This window comes from Lissotriton helveticus, chromosome 3_1 (assembly GCF_964261635.1).
Source record: "Lissotriton helveticus chromosome 3_1, aLisHel1.1, whole genome shotgun sequence".
NCBI classification, from domain to species: Eukaryota; Metazoa; Chordata; class Amphibia; order Caudata; family Salamandridae; genus Lissotriton; species Lissotriton helveticus.
This window is the reverse complement of record NC_136061.1, coordinates 610986736-611006847: the sequence shown is the minus strand read 5'-3', so window position 1 is coordinate 611006847 and position 20112 is coordinate 610986736.

The following is a 20112-nucleotide window of genomic DNA, read 5'->3' as shown; positions in this document are numbered from 1 at the left end:
AAATGCTATTTCCATGGTTTGAGATACTGATAAAGATTATTGTAGAAAGAGGGTCTCCATGAGTTAATAAACTCATGGAGACCCTCTTTCATTTATGGAGTTAGCCCCAGTGCATAAGGAATGTGAATGGGGTGTGTGCCTATCTCTGTAATACTTTGCTCTTGTGTTAAGAGCTACGTATTGTTGTTGGTGACATTTGGAAATAGTGAATGTACAACTCAACTTCCGAACAGGGAAGGGGAAGGCAGAACCCAGGGAGGGGGAACAGCGGGGGGAAGGAGGCACTCAGGTTGTTCCTGGGGAGAATGATTAGACCCTTTTGAGGGGGCAGCCTTGTCCAGGTCTAACGGAGTAGGAGAGGCCTGGTGCCCACCTCTTGAATAAGGATTGAGAGGGTTGTCAAAGAGCTGTAAAGCTCTCAGACGATGGGGAACCAGGCGGGAGTGCTTTATCTGGGAGAAGTGCTGGATTAGTGGCTGCCAGGTGCGGCTGAATTTAGTGTCTGTGAGCTGATTGGGGTGGTGAGGAAATCAAGGGCTAAGACTTGCCATAAGCGGAGAAACCATGTGGCAATAGGAGGGGGGTCAGGTCTCTTCCAGTAGAGAGCAATGGACTGTCATGCCACCCCAAATATACGTGTTATTAAGCGCCAGTCAGAATAGGTCATGGCTACCAGTGTTGAAGGTCTGATGCCCAAAAGGGTAACTATCAGAGAGCTAGGAATAGGAATCCAACCGTATACTTGATATGACTAAAGAATTCTTTGCAGAATAACATCAGACTGGGACAAGACCACCAAATGTGGAAGAGGTCGCCTTTATCCCCCAGACATCTCCAACAGGTTTGGGGAAAGCCCGGTACCATCTGCTGGGTAACGACAGGGGTAAAATTCCATTATGTCATGAGCTTGTAGGCCGTCTCGAGCTGCGGGGTGCTTTGACAAATTTGTGGGATGTCTCGCCACAGTCGGTCCCAGCCCTCTGGGGGAATCACCTCGCCAAAATCTGTATTCCAGTGTTTTTGATAAGTGTGGGGTTGGGGTTCTTGCAAGTGTTGCAGCACTTTGTAGGGGTGGGAGATCAGTCCTATTGAGCCCTCAAAGTTACAGACTAAAGTCTTGATGTATTGGTGGGAGAGAGTAGTCAGTGTTGTAGTTGATAATATTGAATCTGCGCCATGCCAGTGAGGTAGAATGATTTTTTGCACTGGTCAAAGGTAAGAATTGTGTCTCCCTGAAATAGCTCCTGGATTATGTGGCATTCGCCTTCTGTCCAGGAGCTAAAGGCTCGAGGTTGCAATGCAGGGGAAAATATGGGGTTACGTGCTATGGGAGTAAAAGGGGAAGGGAGGTCAGACCCCCAAGATATTGCCAGTTTGTCCCAAATGTCTAGGACCGTTCTCGTGGGGGTGGCCATGTATGCACTATGGAGGCGAGCCCTGCGTGGAAGCCAGGCTAGGTCCCCAAGAGGCCTACATGCGACCGCTCGGTTCATATGGAACCAGTGCTTTTCGCTCTCCCAAACCACCCATTCCGAGATGTAGAGAAGGTGGCAGGCCCAATAATATTCAAGGAGATTGGAGCGTGCTAGCCCTCCCTGATCTCAGGGCCACATCAAAACCTTGTTAGTGAAACGTGGGTGAGACTTGCCCCAGATAAAGTTGGTTAAATCATGTTGGAGAGACGGTATATCAATTTGCAGGATTATGGTAGGGAGGGTTTGGAATAGATATAATATCTTTGGGATGAGTGACATTTGTACTGTGTTAATGCATCCTAGCCAGGAAAGAGGGAGGTTAAGCCATCTATGGATCTCTTCCCGTATGGCGCGTCTGTATCTCGGCCAGTGGATTTGAGCCCAGGAGGAAAGCAAGGGGGTCAGGTTCAGGCCAAGATATTGTATGGTATCGTCGTCTCAGACCATTTCAGAGGGATAGGGTTTGTAGATTTCATACCTCCGGGGTTGGTAGGGTGAGATTAAGGGCATGGGATTTGGCTAGGTGAATCTTGAAGCCGGGGCGTCCTGAAAACAGCACAAGAGTGCAGCTAATGCTGGCAGAGATGAGGACAGAGTAGTTAGGGAAAGGAGGAGGTCGTCCTCAAACAAGGAGATCTTGTGTTCACATCACTTATATTTTAGTTTGGATTGATCCCTTTATCAATTGAAATCACTACATTTGCCGTAAAATTGCCTAGAAAATGAAATCTGCTTGAAAAAATCCAGAGGTAAAAAAATCGCATCATCATAGAACTCCAAAGTCTTTCTCTAAAGGTGGAATTCCTTTGTTGGAGAAATGAGATGCCAATGGATTTTGATTGTTTTTGCAAAAGTGAATACGTAGGCCCATTTTATTCCACTTCAGTAGGTACCAGGAGTTACTAGCTAAACTGGAGTCAAAACACCATATGTGATTAACTTTTCTCTGAACATATTTTGCCAGAAAAAACATGGCGAAATGTGTGTTAGACCCAGAATGAATTACAATCATGTGGTAATAAGACTACATAGAGTGACTACTGTAGTTATTCCTCTACATAATTGAAAAAAACAATTAATGTGGCAGTTATCTTGTACTTTAAAATGACTGTTGCTCATGGTATTCGTAATTTCCGATGCTGGATTACCAATCAAATTTTCCACCACAACCTCCATTTAGGGGTTAACCTAGTTAAAATATACTTGGACGAATTCCCTTTCTAGCTTTGAACCTAAACTCAGTGCACTGCCTCATCTACCTGACAATACTTACCTCTCTACTAATTCTCTTTAGAATTCTCCTTCTTTAAATCCATACCCACCTGATATTCAGAGAAAAGGAGTTGCTGTTAAAAAAGTTGTTATTTAGTTTATGCACTCTAAATATTGATTTAATCTAAGATCTCCTTCCAACTACAGTCTTCAAAGACTCCTGTTGTGCTCTCTATCCTAGTTTCTCCTAACGATTCTCCCTGATTGGCATATTTGATTTACTAATAAGTCCCTAGTACAATGCACAGGTGTGCCCAGAGCCTGTCCGTCAAATGCTACTAGTGGGCCTGCAGCACTGATTGTGCCGCCCACATGAGCAGCCCTGCAAACGTCTCAGACTTGCCACTGCAGTGTCTGTGTATGCAGTTTAAACTGCCTGCCATTTTGACCTGGCAAGTGCACACCCTTGCCTGGCCCAAATCTTCCTTTTTATCACATGTAAGGAACCCCTAAGTTAGGCCCTCTATAGCACCATGGACAGGGTGCAGTGTATTTAAATGGTAGGACATGTACAGTATTGTTTTACATGTACTGGTACTAAAATACTACTAATTTAGTTTTTCACTACCGCAAGGCCTATCTCTACCATGAGATATCATTTGAGGTGCCTTGTAACATCTTACTGGTGTGTTGTTCAATTCATAGCTGAATAAATCATTGGAGTTTGGTGTCTCAGGACTCACAATTTAAAAACTCATCATTTAGTGAAGTTGCCTTTGAAATTGCAGATCTGAAAATGTCACATTTAGAAAGTTGACAGTTTCTTAGTTTAACCATTCTGTGTCTCTGCCTGTGTCTGAATACATGTCTGGGTCAGGATGACAGTTGAGTTGTTTGTGCATCTACTCTAGACAACCCATAAAGGGAGGTGAGGTGCCATGCAAATCTAGGTTGATAGGTCTTCCTGAGCTATGGTGGTAGAAGGGGTAGAGATGAACACCTGAATAGGACGGTGTCTGTCCTCACACACAGACTTCACCATCCCCTGTAGTGTGTCTGCAGCCAGGCTAGGGAAAGACAGTGTGATATAAAGACTTTTCAATCATTTCAATCATTTTCAAGTTGGTGAAACGATGGATGAGTTTATTAAGAGACCTGATGTGCTCATCCAACAGTGTAAGTTTAGCAAATTTAATGATGAGAAAGTCATGTGCCTCAGAGACACCTATGGCTGTCTTTTGGACTCCTTCGGAAGACATATGTTGAGAGAGAGAGAGAGACTCAGTTTTAAAAAATACTAATGGCTGCAAGAGCAATGAGAGAGCAGATTGGCAAGCTGCCGACATGGAAGCTGGAGCAGCAAAAAGTAAATTGTCGTTAATCATGAAGAACAAACACAAGCACAAAGTAGATGCACGCAAGTCAACGTCCTCGAAAAAAGAAAAAAAGGTGTTTCAGATGTGAATTTTCATTTCCACAGGAAATTTAATTTCCAGGCATCGGACAGACATACAAAGGTTGTGGAAAGGAGAACGACTGCATAATGGCCAAAAGGTTCCAGAAGAATTCTCACCACATCCACAAAGACAAGAAGCAACCTCAACTGCAACAGATGGAAACTAAACAAAGTTGATTATCATCAAATTCATCCTGCAAGAGCTCCTCAACATCACCGCTGAGTGACAGTGAAGAGGGTGAGTGTGCAATGATCATATCTAAAAAAAAGAGACACGAGCATGTGGACCTTAATATTTGCAAAGAAGGAAAACAAATGACAAAAACGTGCGAGTTAATGAAACAAAAGAAGTCATATGGACATTGCCCAAGATCACACTAAAAATCAATAGTTGCCCCACAATCTTTAAATTTGACAGTGGTGCATCAATCAACATCATGCCAGTTAACACCCATGACGTGACTCAAAGTATCAAATATGAAGGTTTACACATGGGCTGCCTTCAAACTTTTGCAGAGTCAAGGATCATTCACAGTGACCTTGAAGCACAAGAAGATGTCTGTGGAAGGCCCAATCAACATTCTTCGATGTACTTTGTCCAGTGCCTGTCTACTTAGTTGTACAACTGCTGCTGACATGAGATTGATATCTATCAATTACACCCTAAATAGGCGATCTAAATTTGTGAGTCCGTTCCCATTGATATTTCATGGCCTAGGAAGGTTTAAACAATGAAGACTGCTCTTCACATTAATGAAGATATACAGCATGTTGCACAGTGGCACCACAGAATTGCTTTTCATCTACAAGAAACAGTCAAAAAAGAACTACAATTCTATTGAAACATAGCATCACCGAGCGCTCTACTGATCCCATACCATGGGTATCACCCATAGTGGTACGGCTAAACAAGGACATCGGGGGTGCAGTGCACATTTGCGTGGATATGCCACAAGCCAACAAAGCAGTTGAGATAGAAATATATTCTGGTCCACACATTGCACATACAATCATGCAGCTGAATGGAGCCAGAATCTTCTCCTTTCTTGACCTGAACAAGGGATACAAATATCACGAACTGGAAGAAAACTCAATGTACATTACCACTTTTTTTGACTCATATTGGTTTGTTCCGGTACAAAAGATTGAGTTTTGGAGTGTTATCTGCTGTAGAAATATTCTAAGATGTTTTGTGTAGAATAATTCAACCTTTTACACATGCTTTCAATTGCAATGATGAAATACTGGTATTCGGAACAACAAGGATGGAGCATGATAAGGCTCTCAAACAAGTGTGTCAGTTACTAATAAATGCTGGTCTCATGTTTAATGCAGAAAATTATGAATTTCACAAAATCAAACTCAACTTCTTTGGGTACATATTTTCTGATGGGAGGATGACTCCTGATGCAGATAAAGTACAAGCACTATAAGCCACCAGTCCTCTCCAAGATGTCACCATGTTACGGTCTTTCTTGGGCATTGCCAGCTATTGTTCAAGGTACATTCGTGACTTTGCAACAGTTTTATAGGAACTGACCGAAATGGGGTTTCTGGTTGGCTAGGGTATGCACATAAGCCAGGCAGAACCCATCACTCTAGTCAGGGCAAGTAAGTTACACTCCACAGGTAAACTGTGCTCAATCTCTGGCAGCTTGGAGCTGGGCAGTCAGGCTTATCATCAGAGGCAATGGTAAAGCATTTGTGCAACACGAAAACTCAAAGAAAACACTGCAAAAGGACTTCACACAGGTTTAGAAATAAAGAATATATTTATTTGATAAAAATAAGGTAAATAAAAAACGACACAATAACAAAAACATACAGAGGCATCAATTTTTACATGAATAAATTCAAACGCAGTGCCTTTCAACTTATGATGCTCATCCAGAATAGTGCTCCCAACAATCTGCAGGGCAGTAGTTTTAGGGTCTATATAGGTTACCGATTTCCCAAATAACCCCCGTGCTAGGCAGCACTTGAGTTCTAGCAGTCATGTGATAGCCCTGGTGAGAATGATACTTCAATGAAGGGAAAATGAGGGGTGATTGCGTCTTACCTTTTACTTACACAGCACCCTGCCCATAGGGCTACGAAGGGCCTACCTTAGAGGTGACTTATGTGTAATAATAGGGGAGTTTAAGACTTGGCAATTAATTTGAAATGCCAAGTAAAAGTGACAGTAAACTGCACATGCAGGCCTTGTAGAGGCAGACCTCAGACTGATTTAAAAGAATATGTCAGTGGATAACACAAGCATTGCTGCCAGCACACTCACAGCATTTAATTTTTAGGTCCTAAGTATATGGGATATGTTAAACCTGGCATATCTTGGCGTGATTCCCCCTGGCTTTTTGCCTCTAACTCCTTTGCTTTTAGATGCTTTGGGCACCTCTTTGCCACTGCTGATGAGTGTCAAAGTACAAGTTTTCCCTGTGTAAAGTGTAATGGTAATTGGTTGGCCATGACTGGTATGTTTGCCTTACTAGTAAAGTCCCTAGTAATGTGCACTGTGTGTGCCAAAGCTAGTAATGCAAAGGTGCGCGGAAAAGGGAACTCAGGTCTGCAGTGTAGGGCCTGCAAGCAGTTTACTAAGTTAGCATGTTGTCCTGACATTTGCAACCACTTGTCCGGCCTTACTTTCCCTTTTGCGTACACAGTGGGCACCCCTGTGGTAGGTCCTGGGTAACCTCATGGCAGGGTGCAGTGCAAGTAAAAGGAATAACATACACTGAGGTGTGCGCTATGTCCTGACAGTGAAAAACACTCCATTTAGTTTCTCACTGGTAAAAGGCCAATCTGCCCATAGGACAGAATGGGGATGGCTGGGTATTGTGTTTGTTAGCCTAGTTTCCCATAAGTTTAAAATGGAGAGGTGAAGTTTAGTATGTACGAACTCACAGTGTCATAACACATCTTCCTATGAAAGTGGTTTTGTCACTGTATGTTCAGAAATCACTCTTTTAGAAAGCGACTGAGTGTTGTGCTTTAGGCATTTATGTATGCCTCTGCTGAATGTGGATTGACTGTCTGGATCTGAGGGGTGAGAGGAGCTGGGGGAGCTGGGGAAGGTCTTAACCCAAGGGAGGGGTTGAGATGGCACCAGGCAGACCTGCCTCTGGAGAGTAGGCGGAGGAGAAGACCAGAAAGTGAAGAGGCCTAGGTTGTCGCTATAAAAGAATTGACCCATCTCCTGCTGAGTGATTAAGGTTCCAGACCCCCAGTATCAAAGGAAGCAAGGTGACACGGGGAGCGAGACACCCAGAACTGGTTTAGGCAGGGGTCAGGGACATGTAGGGGTATAACTATGAGTGCTGAGACCCCTGAACGTTGGAATAGGAATAGATTGAGACTGAAAAGGCTTAGACCAATTTCGTGGTCAAGAGGAACCTCTGCCAGGGAAGGAACAACTGAAGAGACTGCTGGTAAGGACCAACCCTTGCTTTATGATCTGGGGCTGGTCTGCAGTTTGCTGTTTTAACCAAGGAAGAGGTTGGTGGGACTGTGCTTTGTGCACTGGGTCCCCCTGCTTGAAGAAGACTGTGCTTTGTGCTGTGTCTTGTTACCCCAAGGACCCGAGGTGAGCTGGCTCCCTGTTTGGAAACACAGGAACATAAACGTTTCCGGAGACGTTTCAAGCAACTTGGTGGGCGCGTGTTGTGGCAGCTTGAGACCCTCTGAAGGTGTGCCCTGTGATCTTGGACACACGGAGGTGCTGTGGTGCACAGGAAGCGTTGGTGAAGAGTGCCTGGACAACGTGTGCATTGAAGGTGAAGTGAGTCTCAGACACGCTGGGTGCGTGTTGTGGTGCACTGGAGGTGCTGGTGACGTGCAACTGGTCATCGAGTGCACTGGAGGAGAAGTGAGGCTTGGACACGGTGAGAGTGTTGGGGTGCGGCCGAAGGCGTTGGTGAAGAGCGCTTGGAGATCAGGGCACCGGAATTTGAGTATGTCTCAGTGAAGCAGTGTGCGTGCTTTGGTGCAACCTGGGACTGTGGAGGTGATCGGCTGATCATCATGTGCACCAGAAGTAAGTGAGTCTCTGCAGCGTGGTGTGCGTGTCTTGGTGCCAACTGAAACCGCATGAAGGAGTGCCTGGTGAACGTGCAATCGGAGTCAACGTGAAGTCCAATCAGCATTGTGTGTGTGGTGAACGTGCCAGAGGAGACCCAGAGGGTGCTGTGGTGAACGTGCACCCTGAGTAACATAATCTCAGAGGCATGGGGTATGTGTGCCCTGCGGCTGCCTGAGACTTTCCTTACAGTCGCAGCCCAGACCAGCAGCCCCAGAGGAGCTGAGCTGCCAGGCCGAGTCGCTGATGCCCATTGAGAAAGTTCTGCACAGAAGGCCCAGTTCACTGAAGGAGGAGAGGAGAGTGGGATTGCACCCCCCAGGTAACAAGGATCACTGCCTGAGCGCGTTGCGGGCTCGGAGGGACACTCTCTCGGCTTCTCAGTCCTTCTGGTGACATGAGCCTTTGCTACGGCTCAGATTGGGGCCCGTACTGACCAAAGGAGGGACAGTACTGGGGCCAGAGTGAGAAGCTGTACTTTATGTAATTATTGATACGTGTGGGGGGCAACCGTTATCGAAGAGGCTCACTGTCGTAATACACATTGCCAATAGTGCTGCTAAAGAACTGCTGGACTGTCTTAGGACACCTGAAATTATTTCTGCAAAGTACAGGATTGTAGCGACCCGTATTGATTTATTCCTTAATTGCAAAGTACATGATTGTTGCGGTACGCATTGCAAAATTTCTTCATTGCAAAGTACGTGATTGGGGTGTGACGCATTGCATTATTCCTTCATTGCGCAGTACATGATTGTAGCGGTACGCATTGCATTATTTTCCCCATTCCAAGGATCCGGGGTGTATCGTTACGCATTGTATTATTTCTCCTTTGCCCAGCAAAGGATTGTATCATTACGTAGCGCACTATTGTTTGCCCATTGCAACTTGTGTGAGCATTGCGACCAGCATAGCATTTTGAAAGCGGTGGTTGGGATTTGAACCTACCAGCCAGCTGGTACTGTGTACAGTATATACAACCACACTCACACCATCCCACTGGTGACACCACAAATGGACTCCAGCACGAGTTTTATCAAACAAGTATAAACTTTATATAAAAAGATATACAATCAAACCACACAATACAAAAGCCAACATATAATAAAGAATAATCTCTTTATTAGATGTTGGCTTTTGTATTGTGTGGTTTGATCGTACATCTTTTTATATAAAGATTATACTTGTTTTTATAAAACTCAGGTGGAGTTCATTTGTGGTGTCACCAGTGGGTTGGTATTAGTGTGGTTGTACATACAGTACACTGGTGCCTTGGAGATAGGCCTAGCTGCTCGTGCCAAGCTACTAAGGGGGTGAACAGGGCTATCTCAAATGGTGTCCTTACTTGGCCTAACTTTGAGGGAGGAGCCCCGGGTCTAGCATTTGGTGACAGTGGTGCGGGACTGGTACTCCAACAGGATACTTCTTTAGAAGGTACTTACATGTATATTAAATTTGCCAAACAGGTGTAAACCAATCATACCATGTTTTAGAGGATAGAGCACGTGCACTTTAGCAATGATTAGCAGTGGTAAAGTGCCCAGAGTCCTAAAGCTAATAAACAAAGGGTTAGAAAAATAGGTAGAGGAAGGCAAAAGGTTTGGTGATAACCCTGTAAAAAGGAACAGGTTCAACTGAAATCCTAAAACAAGGGATTCAATGTTCATCGATGGAGGGAATCAAGATGAGTCAAGCCTTATGTCAAGTTATCTGTGCCCATCATTTGACTACTCAGTCCATCACCAGTGAGAGTCCTGCCATTTTAATGTTTGGGAGAGCTATAAGAACCAAACTCGGAATGATGATGAAGTTTGTTCCACTGATGCTGCTCGAAAACATCAGATTAAGATGTATCAATGTTGATGAACTCAGGAGATCATCTTCGATAAAGGTGACTGGGTCCTTGTCAAACAAAAATGGAAGTGAAAATCAGATCCTTCATTTGGTGTTTGGTGACGTGCAAGGGACACATGATAATGGTGCAACGTCCTGGTAAATCCTTCACAAGGGATTCATTACATTTGAGACATCAATCTCGACACTCATTGCTGGATTTAGCCCTTTTTGCAGGGTCATCCGAGACATTTTGCCTTCCTCCTGTATATTTTCTGACCTGTCGTTGGTGGTTTTATGACTCTGGGCACTTTATCACTGCTGATCAGTGCTTAAAAGCATGTGCTCTCTATTGTAAACTTGGTAAGATTGGTCTACACCTATTTGACATATTTAATTTACCTGTCAGTTCCTAGGTACAGTGGTATCCCATATACCCAGGGCCAGTAAATTAAATGCTGCTGGTGGGTTTGCAGAGCTGCTTGCACAAACCACCTAAGTAGCCTTTCAAACTTGTCTCAGGCCTCCACCACTGCAGGGCCTGCGCATGCAGATTACTGCTGCTGCGACGTGGCATATAAAGTGGTTGCCACGTCTACAACTCCCCTTTAACTACATATCAGTCACCCCTAAGGTAGGCCCTAGCTAACCCTATGGGCAGGGTGCAGTGTAGGTAAAAGGTGGGACAGGTGCTTTAACTGTGTGTGCATGTGTGATCTCACCGACACAGTCAGCCTGACCAGGAGGTGAGTGAAGCTCGGGGAACACGATACTGACCAGCTGGGGTGATCCTGGGGTTCCACACAAGCGGTGTCTTGCCCTGGGAGGAAAAATGGGGCAGAGTTATCACTCAGCATTTGGTTGTGCTAGATAGGAGCTACCAAGATGGCTGGGGCCTCACTTTGGGTGCTTGAGCCAGGCGGGAAAACTGACTTCGTGGCACAGTTCCACCTGCCCTTGAGCGCCCTCCTCTTTCCACAATATGGAGCCCATCATGACCTCAAGATCAGCATGCTGCTTACCCAACCACCATCCAGCCTTCTACCACTATGGACATCTCTAACTCGGGGATCCCTCCAGACCCAAGACCACCACCCTTGAGTGCAACACCACCTGAACACCTGGCTAAAAGATGGCAAGAACTTCCTGCTCTGTAAATATGTAATATATTATTGTGCAAGCCTAATCGCTGTTAAAATGTAATCCTGAGTGAATGTGTAATTTGTATATATATATATATATATATATATATATATATGTATATATTTACTCCAACTTGTCAACAATGTGCATGCAGCACAGACAGGTGCGTGTACGACAGAATAATGCCAGAGACAGACTTCTACTATCCAAATGTTTTTTATTCCAATGAATCCGTGAAGTGGTGCAGCCTATACATATATATATATAACCACTTGTATATGTAGTAGACCTTTGTACTTACTACCATTCCTGTGCGATTTTAGAGTTTATCTGTTTGTATCTCTTCGTTGAGGGACTTTAAAACTTGTACATTTGCAATTTTTCCCTCCTTTCACTCCACTTGTACATTTGCAATTTATTTCGTGTTTATATATCTTTTGTAACTCATGTAATCCAAAGTCCTTATGTAACGCAACTGGTTCTTTTATAAAGTGCTCTTACACCTTCGGGTAATGTTTATAAAATCACATTAAATAAATAAAAAATAAAAAAATGTCGTGGTAGTGTCAAACACCCTATTTGGTTTCTCACTGCTGTGAGGCTTCCCTCTCATAGGGATGCAATTGGGGTTTCCCTGATATGTGCTTCAGTGGTAATTCCTGACATGAGAGGGGTAGCATGACCATGTGTGGTATGTTTGGAATGGTAGTGATAAATCCTGCTTATTGGTGAAAGCAGATTTGTTGTTACTATTTTAGAAATGGCACTTTTAGAAGTGGGCATTTCTGTGTGCTATCTGTTTTTGTGCCTGCCTGATGTGTATTGACCATCTGATTCTGACTGATGGTGGAGAGCGGATGTGCGTTTACTCCAGCCAGTCCCTGGGGGGTTGAGGTGTGTCCTGCCCTTCCTGGGTGAATCGGCGCTTGGCTGCATAGGCCTGGTCAGCTGTTGGAGATGTGAGAGGAGTAGCACCTGCACCTGAATGGGGCTGTGCCTGCCTTCCACAATGCTAACTTCGCCTCCCTGTGGTGTATCTGGTGCCAAGGCTTACACTGGGAACTGGGGTATTGTGCACTGGTAAATATATTTTTAAAGTAAACCCAGAACTGGTTTGGACTGGGCTCAGAGCCCTGTGCCAGGGGAGAACAAAGACATTTGGACTATAAGTACTGGGGCTGCAATACCAAGATAGTTGAAGTGAAAAAGAAGACACTGCGTGGGACTTGTGACCAGAGGATTGCTGGGCTGGCAGGAAATTGCCACTGTGACTTGCTTTGTTGTGCTGAACTACTGGAGGGTCTACCTCTATGTCCAAGTGTGCTGGCCTGCTGCCTGCTATCCTGAGTCTGAATGCCCTAGGAACCCAGCAGGAAAAGACTGCCCCTGTGGAGAATCCACATATGGGTGAGCTTTTTATTCTCCTGGGAGGATTGGGTGGAAGAACAAATGGTTAGCGCTGTACTCTTGAAGCCAGTGCGAGGGGCACCGCGGCAAGAATTTAGGAGAGCTTTTTCCTAAAGCTGTGTCCTTCACCACTAGGGGAGGTTGTTATGTGCTCCCCTGGGTGCCATTCATGGTGGGCGCTGCCCTCTGCACCACCGGGAGCCTGAGATCCGGGCTGAGCCCCACACAAGAGAAGAGAGACTTATCAAGCGGGGGTGCTTGTTACGGCCCCAGAGCCACAGGCATGCCAGATGTTGCCTAGCAACCTGCTGACGCCGGCGGTGACAACGCAGCAGGCAGCGCCCCTTCAGGACACCACACTGAGCACCAAGAGCAGCAAGGACGCTCTCGCCATGAGGAGCAGTGTAGCCGCACTAGTCAGAGTCACACACTTGCGCCTCTCGCTCCACACAGACAGAGTGGCACCCATTTTGCAAGCAGTCGGTCCTGACCGGGGAGCCGGTGAGTGCCCTAGCCCTATTTCTCTCATTCTGGGGCCACATGCCGCTGCACCACCCGAGACCAGGCAGCTGGATGTTTTACCTCCTGTTGGGCGTGTTTCAGGTACTGGTGGTCCAGGGGCACACCTGGCCGAGCTGGCCTGAGCTGGGTGGCTTAAACCCAACCACGCAGCATCTCGATTCAGCAGCTACACCACGTTTCTCTGGGCAGCTGCCTCCCACTGATGAGGGTATTTTGAAATGGAATTGCAGGGGAGCCCAGTAGGGGCCCTGGATTTGGAAGTTGCTGCCTGCATGGAGCCGTACTGATCAAGGGGGACTGAGTGAGGTCTCTCCGCCTTCGTGGGCATTATTTATGCATAAAGTTCTGCGTCCCTTAATAGAGGCACAGAGGAGGCTCCGGTATCTGATAAGCCTTACAGGTAAACTGTGACTACGGCACTTCTGCATACTGCTGATTATGGCCTAATGTAGGGATATGTGGTGGTATGCCTCTGTTAGCAGGATGTTTCTAATGATTGCACTCTACTAGTACTGCCTATAGTGCACTGCTGATGATGTTGGGTATGCCTAATATTTTCATGCTACAGGTAATCCCACCAGTAGTTACTGGGTTGTGATGACTGATATGTCTATGACAGGGGGAACATCCTTTTCAACGTGGATGTTACCCCGCAGTACCATTACGACGTGTCTTTTACAACGCAAGTCGTAACCACGACTTGCGCTGGAGGGCGCTCTAAGATAAGGAATAGTAGATTTACTATTCCAACACCTTCCCTACTGTACGTAGGCTGGTGTTGGAATAGTAAATTTAACTATTCCTAAGTCCAGCACCCCTACAGCGCAAGTCGTGTTAACGACTTGCATTGTAAAAGAGGCGTTGAAACGGTACGCGTGGTAACGGTACGCGTTGTACTGTCGTACATCCCTATGACAGTGGCCCGATTGGCCTAGTGATTTATGTAATCCCTGGGAATTCATGACTAGTGCCTGGTGGCACAGTGTAATATATGTGTTTGTGATGTAATGTGTTTTTTTGGATAATACAAAGGATATTTTTATATAACCTTGTGTGGAGCATACTTTGCTGTGTGCCTTGTGTTTCACTGCTGTGTGAGTGTGTTGCGCAAATGCTTTAGACATTGCCTCTGGGGTGAGCAGCAGTTATCTTCAGTGCGTATCTCCCTTGCCCTAACTAGAGTGGTATTGTTGATATCTCCGGGTAGGAGTTATACCAATGTGTTTGTGATTGTGTTGTGTAATAAATAGACTTATTTTAATAAAACAGTGTGATTCCTTTTCATCTAATTTACACTTTTAATCACACGTGGTAAAACAAGCTGCGTTACATTCCTTCAAGAAAAGCATGAAAAATGCGATCCGCAGCTACCACTTTGAGAGATTTCTTTGGTTATCAAAAACCATTAAAATCACCATAAAGGTTGTCTGATTTATTATAAGATGCATCACTCACATAAGTGTGCACCATATACTAAGCCAGCCTCCTACAAGCCCGATCATTATATTAATCATAAATCCTTACCAACTATCATGCAGATCAACCAAGAAGAAATATCTACCCCAGTTACACTTATGTACATCTCATAAATCAAACACTACCACTCCACAAGCTAATACTGAGAGTATGGATGTCATCCCAAGTAAATTATATAAACAAATAATACATGAAATGCCCCATTTCTTCCTTCAAACGATCTATAAAATGATAGCAGGAGAGCCTTTTCTCCCTTTCTTGTATCTTGCTTCTCTAATAGCTTTTCTGAATAAAGATCAGCCTCCCCTCAACTTATCTCATATTGTCTAATATCACTGCTTGTCCTGTGCTTCTGAGAGTTAATGAAATAGTAGTCATGTGTGGGTCAGATTTATGGGGGCACTGTAGTCTTAACACCCTTGAAACGCTGAAAATGCTAGTATTAAGACCCTCACAAGACTCCCCACCAGTGCATCGACTCTGCCAGTTAGATTTGACCTAAACCTAAGATCGATTTCTGACAATGCTATGTTGAGGCCTATGTAATATTGGCTAAGGCTCTCGACCAATAAGGAACTAGGGCACTATAGGGATTGTATAAGCATTGTACTAGATGGCCACCATGCTGGGAGGACCCCTGGCTTGTCCAAATTCAAAATTGGCTTTTCAAGTTGGGTCTGGAAGATTTCAGGCTAAAGCTCTTTGCATTACCCAAAAGTGCTCGGAGAAATGGAAAACGTCCAATTGGAATTATGTATTAGGTGAAAAAACTTTCGGCTGTTTCTCCTGGTACCCTGGTAGATTCCTTTCTGATGCTCAAATGTGCACCTGGATATTAGCAATATATCAATATGGTTATCAACCCTGCTGCATGTGCACTTCATGTTAAATTCAGATTGGGCATATTATCTATGGTTTCTTTTACCCTTTCCTGGATGAAGAATGGAGACATACCTATGTCCGATGAGTAGTCTAGTCTCAGAGAATACCGAACACATTTTATTTTTTGTAAGGCATATGCTAAACAACACACACATTGGATTATTCCTCTTTCTAAACTTCTTAGGTTTAGAGATCTCCATACAGTTCTTAAAATATGTAAAACCAACACCAGAGACTGTGTGGTGTATTCAATTGCTACATACCTGTCGGCAAATGGTACATTAGGGTTGAATGATCCTTAAAATAGCACTTTCATCTATACTTAATGTACTGCCCCAATTGTTTTTATGATTGGTTTTGTACCCTATTATCTAGGTGTTCACTTGTCCTTGTAAATCACATTCGTTTTAGGATGTTTTATTCAAATCTCTTTTTTCCTTTTTTTAAATATTATGGATCCTACCAAATGTTTAATGAGTTTTGTATTGTTGGACCAAATTGCCCACACAAAAGAGTTTTACTTAAAAATAGTTTTGCACAATGAAGTTGCATGTTTTACTACATTATAATTTTAAATGTTTATACTGTACGTAGGAAATATGATGAAATATCATCAGACTTAGTGACACAATGGCAACATAGCTTCATCTCGGGAAGAGACACAATCAGGTGCACTAACCTAGCAGTGATGATGAAAGAGTGAGCTGAGGCGAGGAAACTTTCCTTGTCTTTAACCTTAGTTACTGGGAAAGCATTTGACGTGGTTGAGTGGCCATTCCTTCGGATTGTAATTTACCACTTTGGTTTACAGTTTCAATAATGTGGAATAGAACTATATACCAGCCCCAACTGTGATAGTCACTACTAATAGCCACTTCTCAGCCATATTTAATATCTCATCGGGTATCCAACAAAGCTGTCTTTTGTCTCCTTACCTTTATGTATTTTATATCGAACCCTTTCTGACATACTTGATCCGCACACCAGACATCGCTCCTTTGATCTTCAACATGAACAAAGTGTTGGCATATGCTGTTGATGTGATTGCTGGCTGTCACTCCTGACCCTCTTTCTGCATTGGCAACAATTAAAACTACAACAGCTTCTTTCAGGAAGGTATCCAGCTATAAACTGAATTTTGGCCAACTGCCCTAATACAAAAGATTCTTGAGTCAAAAACTGAGTCGTCTTGAGATTTGCTGAACTGCTAGATATGAAAATTTGAATTCAACTAATTACTCACCATTACTAAAAGAAGTAACATGGTTCCTCAAAAAAAATGAAAAACAGCTGACACTCACTCTCCTAGGACATTCTAATCTGATCTAGATGACCTTACTACCAAATTACTCCTCTAGTTCTGAGTCCTTCCAGTCTGCGGGCATATTTACAAGCAGCTATCACCACCAGAACGTCCCTTTTTTAGGTCGAGCCTACAGCGCATTACGCTGTCTGCAAGACCTTTTGTAATCACTTACACCACTTTTAGGCCCACCTTCATCTTGCCATAGGTCCCACCATTGCCCCTCTTAATTGCAGCATTCTGACTTGTTCTGGCAGCCGATAGTTTACTTCCGGTCAAGCCAGTGGAGCACCGCCGATTACAGTCTCCTTCCCCTTTCATTCCTTATGTGGTTTGGTGGAGAACTCTTTTATTTCTTTAAATTGCCTTTTTCTGTCCCTGGCTGCTTGTTGTTATTAGCCTGACCGAGACCAAACGCCAGAAGGTGCCTGTTCATTTTCACCTGACACTGCTCGAATGCAATTGAGAAGTGCTGAAATAAAAGTTTGTAAGTGGCTCCTTAACTTGGGACAGTATATCTAATTACTTCCACTCGATATGTTTCATCACCTGGTATTGTATTTGTGTTTTAATCTTGTAGTTAGGCGGAGAAATAGTTTGAAATGTGATGCAACATTTACTTCACATTATTCTGCCACCCTCTTCCCTGCTGGGAGACCACATACATGCTAACATCTCGAGGCATGCTCGGACTGTAAAATAACGCGTCACCTCTAAAGAAAGGCCAACTTTAATCTGCTTAGCAGGTTTTTAGGCTGCCTAACATTTCCTGCCTGCCTTTTCCTGGTGATAAATAGCACTCAGCTGTATCATTTTACATGACTAGTGTGCCTAACAACAGACAGTACATGGGTGCACAAACACAATCTTGCAAGCGAAAGTGAAACAGCATGTTTGGAAGGCACACAAATAGGCATGAAGGTGACAGCTCAGTTAAATATAGAAGGCTTTAAAAGAACTTTGTTAAAAAGCATTAATTAAAGACAGTGAGTATACTGGGGCTATTTTCAAAGGCATGACACACAAAACATTGTGTTAGCAGCGAATGAATATAGTGGTTACGCTAGATATGAAACACCACATGATACAAACATAAGATGAGTATTTCAAATGTACTGAAAGGTAATCACACAAATTCTCTTTCCCCCAACCCTCTACAAACATATAGGAAAACATCTAGAATGAAGAAATGATTTAGAGACTTCCACAGAACCTAAAGCACCGGTGATGCGGCTTGCTGTTTTCAAAAGTCTACATATACCATTATTTACTAGTTTTACTGTTAAAAGCTGAATCTCTTTAAATGTATAATGCAACCTGAGCCAGTCCTAAGTTTTTCAATTTCATTTGTTTTTAACATAATGCCATTACCAGCTACTGCCATCAACCCACCACAGGGTAGCCCGCTTAGGTGCACTAGACTAGACTACCATGCTTCTAATACCCCCAGCCATGTGCCACAAGCTCCACACACTCTGTCCATGTTACCCATGCTCCTCACTTAGCCTCTCTAGATCTTCCCACTTTCTCACACTGCCTTATTCATGTGCTACAAGCTGGGCCACTGGAATTATGCGAATATGTGGCCTCAGCAATTTTCGCATTATTTTTTATTTTGCCGCATTTGCCACATAATCCAGCGTCTGCTTCATAATCTGCAGATTTAAAAAAATTGGTTCTAGCTCAAACTGTCTAAAAGTTACTAAAAATGCAGTGACACATGTTGCTGTGCACTGGAAGGACCTTTTCCAAGCTGAGCTGGCCATCTTTCTGTTCCTTATTGCAATATTTGGGTTGGTACTAATGCATTGCAACCAATGCCCTAACAGTGATACGAAGTTTTTTAAAGCATTGGCATAGCCAATAGATCTCGCTTTTGGGACCTTATAAGTATTTAGTTATTCAGCACAATATCCTTGGCGCAACAACAACTGTTGCATGGCTAAACACTTATAAGGTCCCACCAAAGGTGAGACCTATTGGCTATGCCAATGCTTGTTTTTCTTTAGAAGCGCATTTCACTTGCGCTGTATTAACTTGCACCCTTACTGCTCATGCCACCTCCCATTTACCTATTCGAGACAAAGGGAAAGTAAGAGGCATCATGTCAGTTTCATGCTTGTGTTCATTATCTGTAACAAACAAACTTTTTGATCTTGTACACATTTGGTGGTGTGATGCAGCTTTGTCCACTGTTGCCGGTAGCTCTGTTGTTGGTGAAGCTTGCAATCAGGCGTAATGGGTACATAATAAAACTGCACACTTAGAGAGCGAAACAGTGGCATAAGGAGTCACATGCATATGACATATGAGAAAAGGTCAGCCTTGAACAACAGATATTTTGCAGCATGCAAATACAAGCTACTGCAACCCAAAGGAGATAGCTTAAAATGCATGCACTCACAACAAAGGTAAAAGATTACCAGCTGCAATAAAAAAAAAGCATTTACAATGCAATAGGTCTTACATTACTGAAAGTTTCAGCTATTGGCGTAGCAATTAATAATGGAAAGCCAATAGCTCAAACTTTCAGTAATGCGAGACCTATTGCATTGCAAATGCTTGTTTTACATTATGGTGGCGATACGGGCTTGCGTTATTTACAAGGCTGCGTTAAGCCACTTAATGTGGCTTAACCCTGCCTTGCAAATAAGTCACCCTTTCACACTATACCTAGCGTGAAAGGGGTGGGCAATGGGTGTTGCCGTGGCCGTTCCGCCACAACACCCATTGATTTTGACGCCTCTCAATATTTACAAGAGTGGTGTGAATATGTAGCAGTGCCAAAATTAAGACCAGGGCAAACCTGGTCTTATCAGGGTGCAACAAAAAGAAATGCTTAATTTTTCCTCGTTTTTGCTCTTTTTTATGTGTGCTGCATTGTGCATTGTGCAGCACACATACAAACAGCAAAACACCATGCATGATTGTTTATGTGCAGGAAGGTGTCCCTTCCTGCAAATAAATCATAATTCCCCACAACTCAAGCACCCTTGCACGTTGGCGCTAGGCAGCTGTAATTAGCATCAGCGCAGGGGGAAATGCAGGGCTGCACCATATTGTTGTAAATATGGTGCAGCCCTGCGTTTCAGAAGTGGCAGAGCACCGCGTGAACCCAAGAAGGCTTGCGCCGTGCTCCGTCACTTCTATGTAAATATACCCCTACCTTTCTTTGTCTTTTAAAAAAAAAATCCATTACACCTTTCAAAGAGAAACATAAAAGACATAGATGAGATGAGCCCTTTCGGTACCTACTACTGACTTTGGAAAGCGCTTTAGCTCAGAATCCTGCCGAATCAGTACAAGGCATCCTTATAACTTTTAATTTATA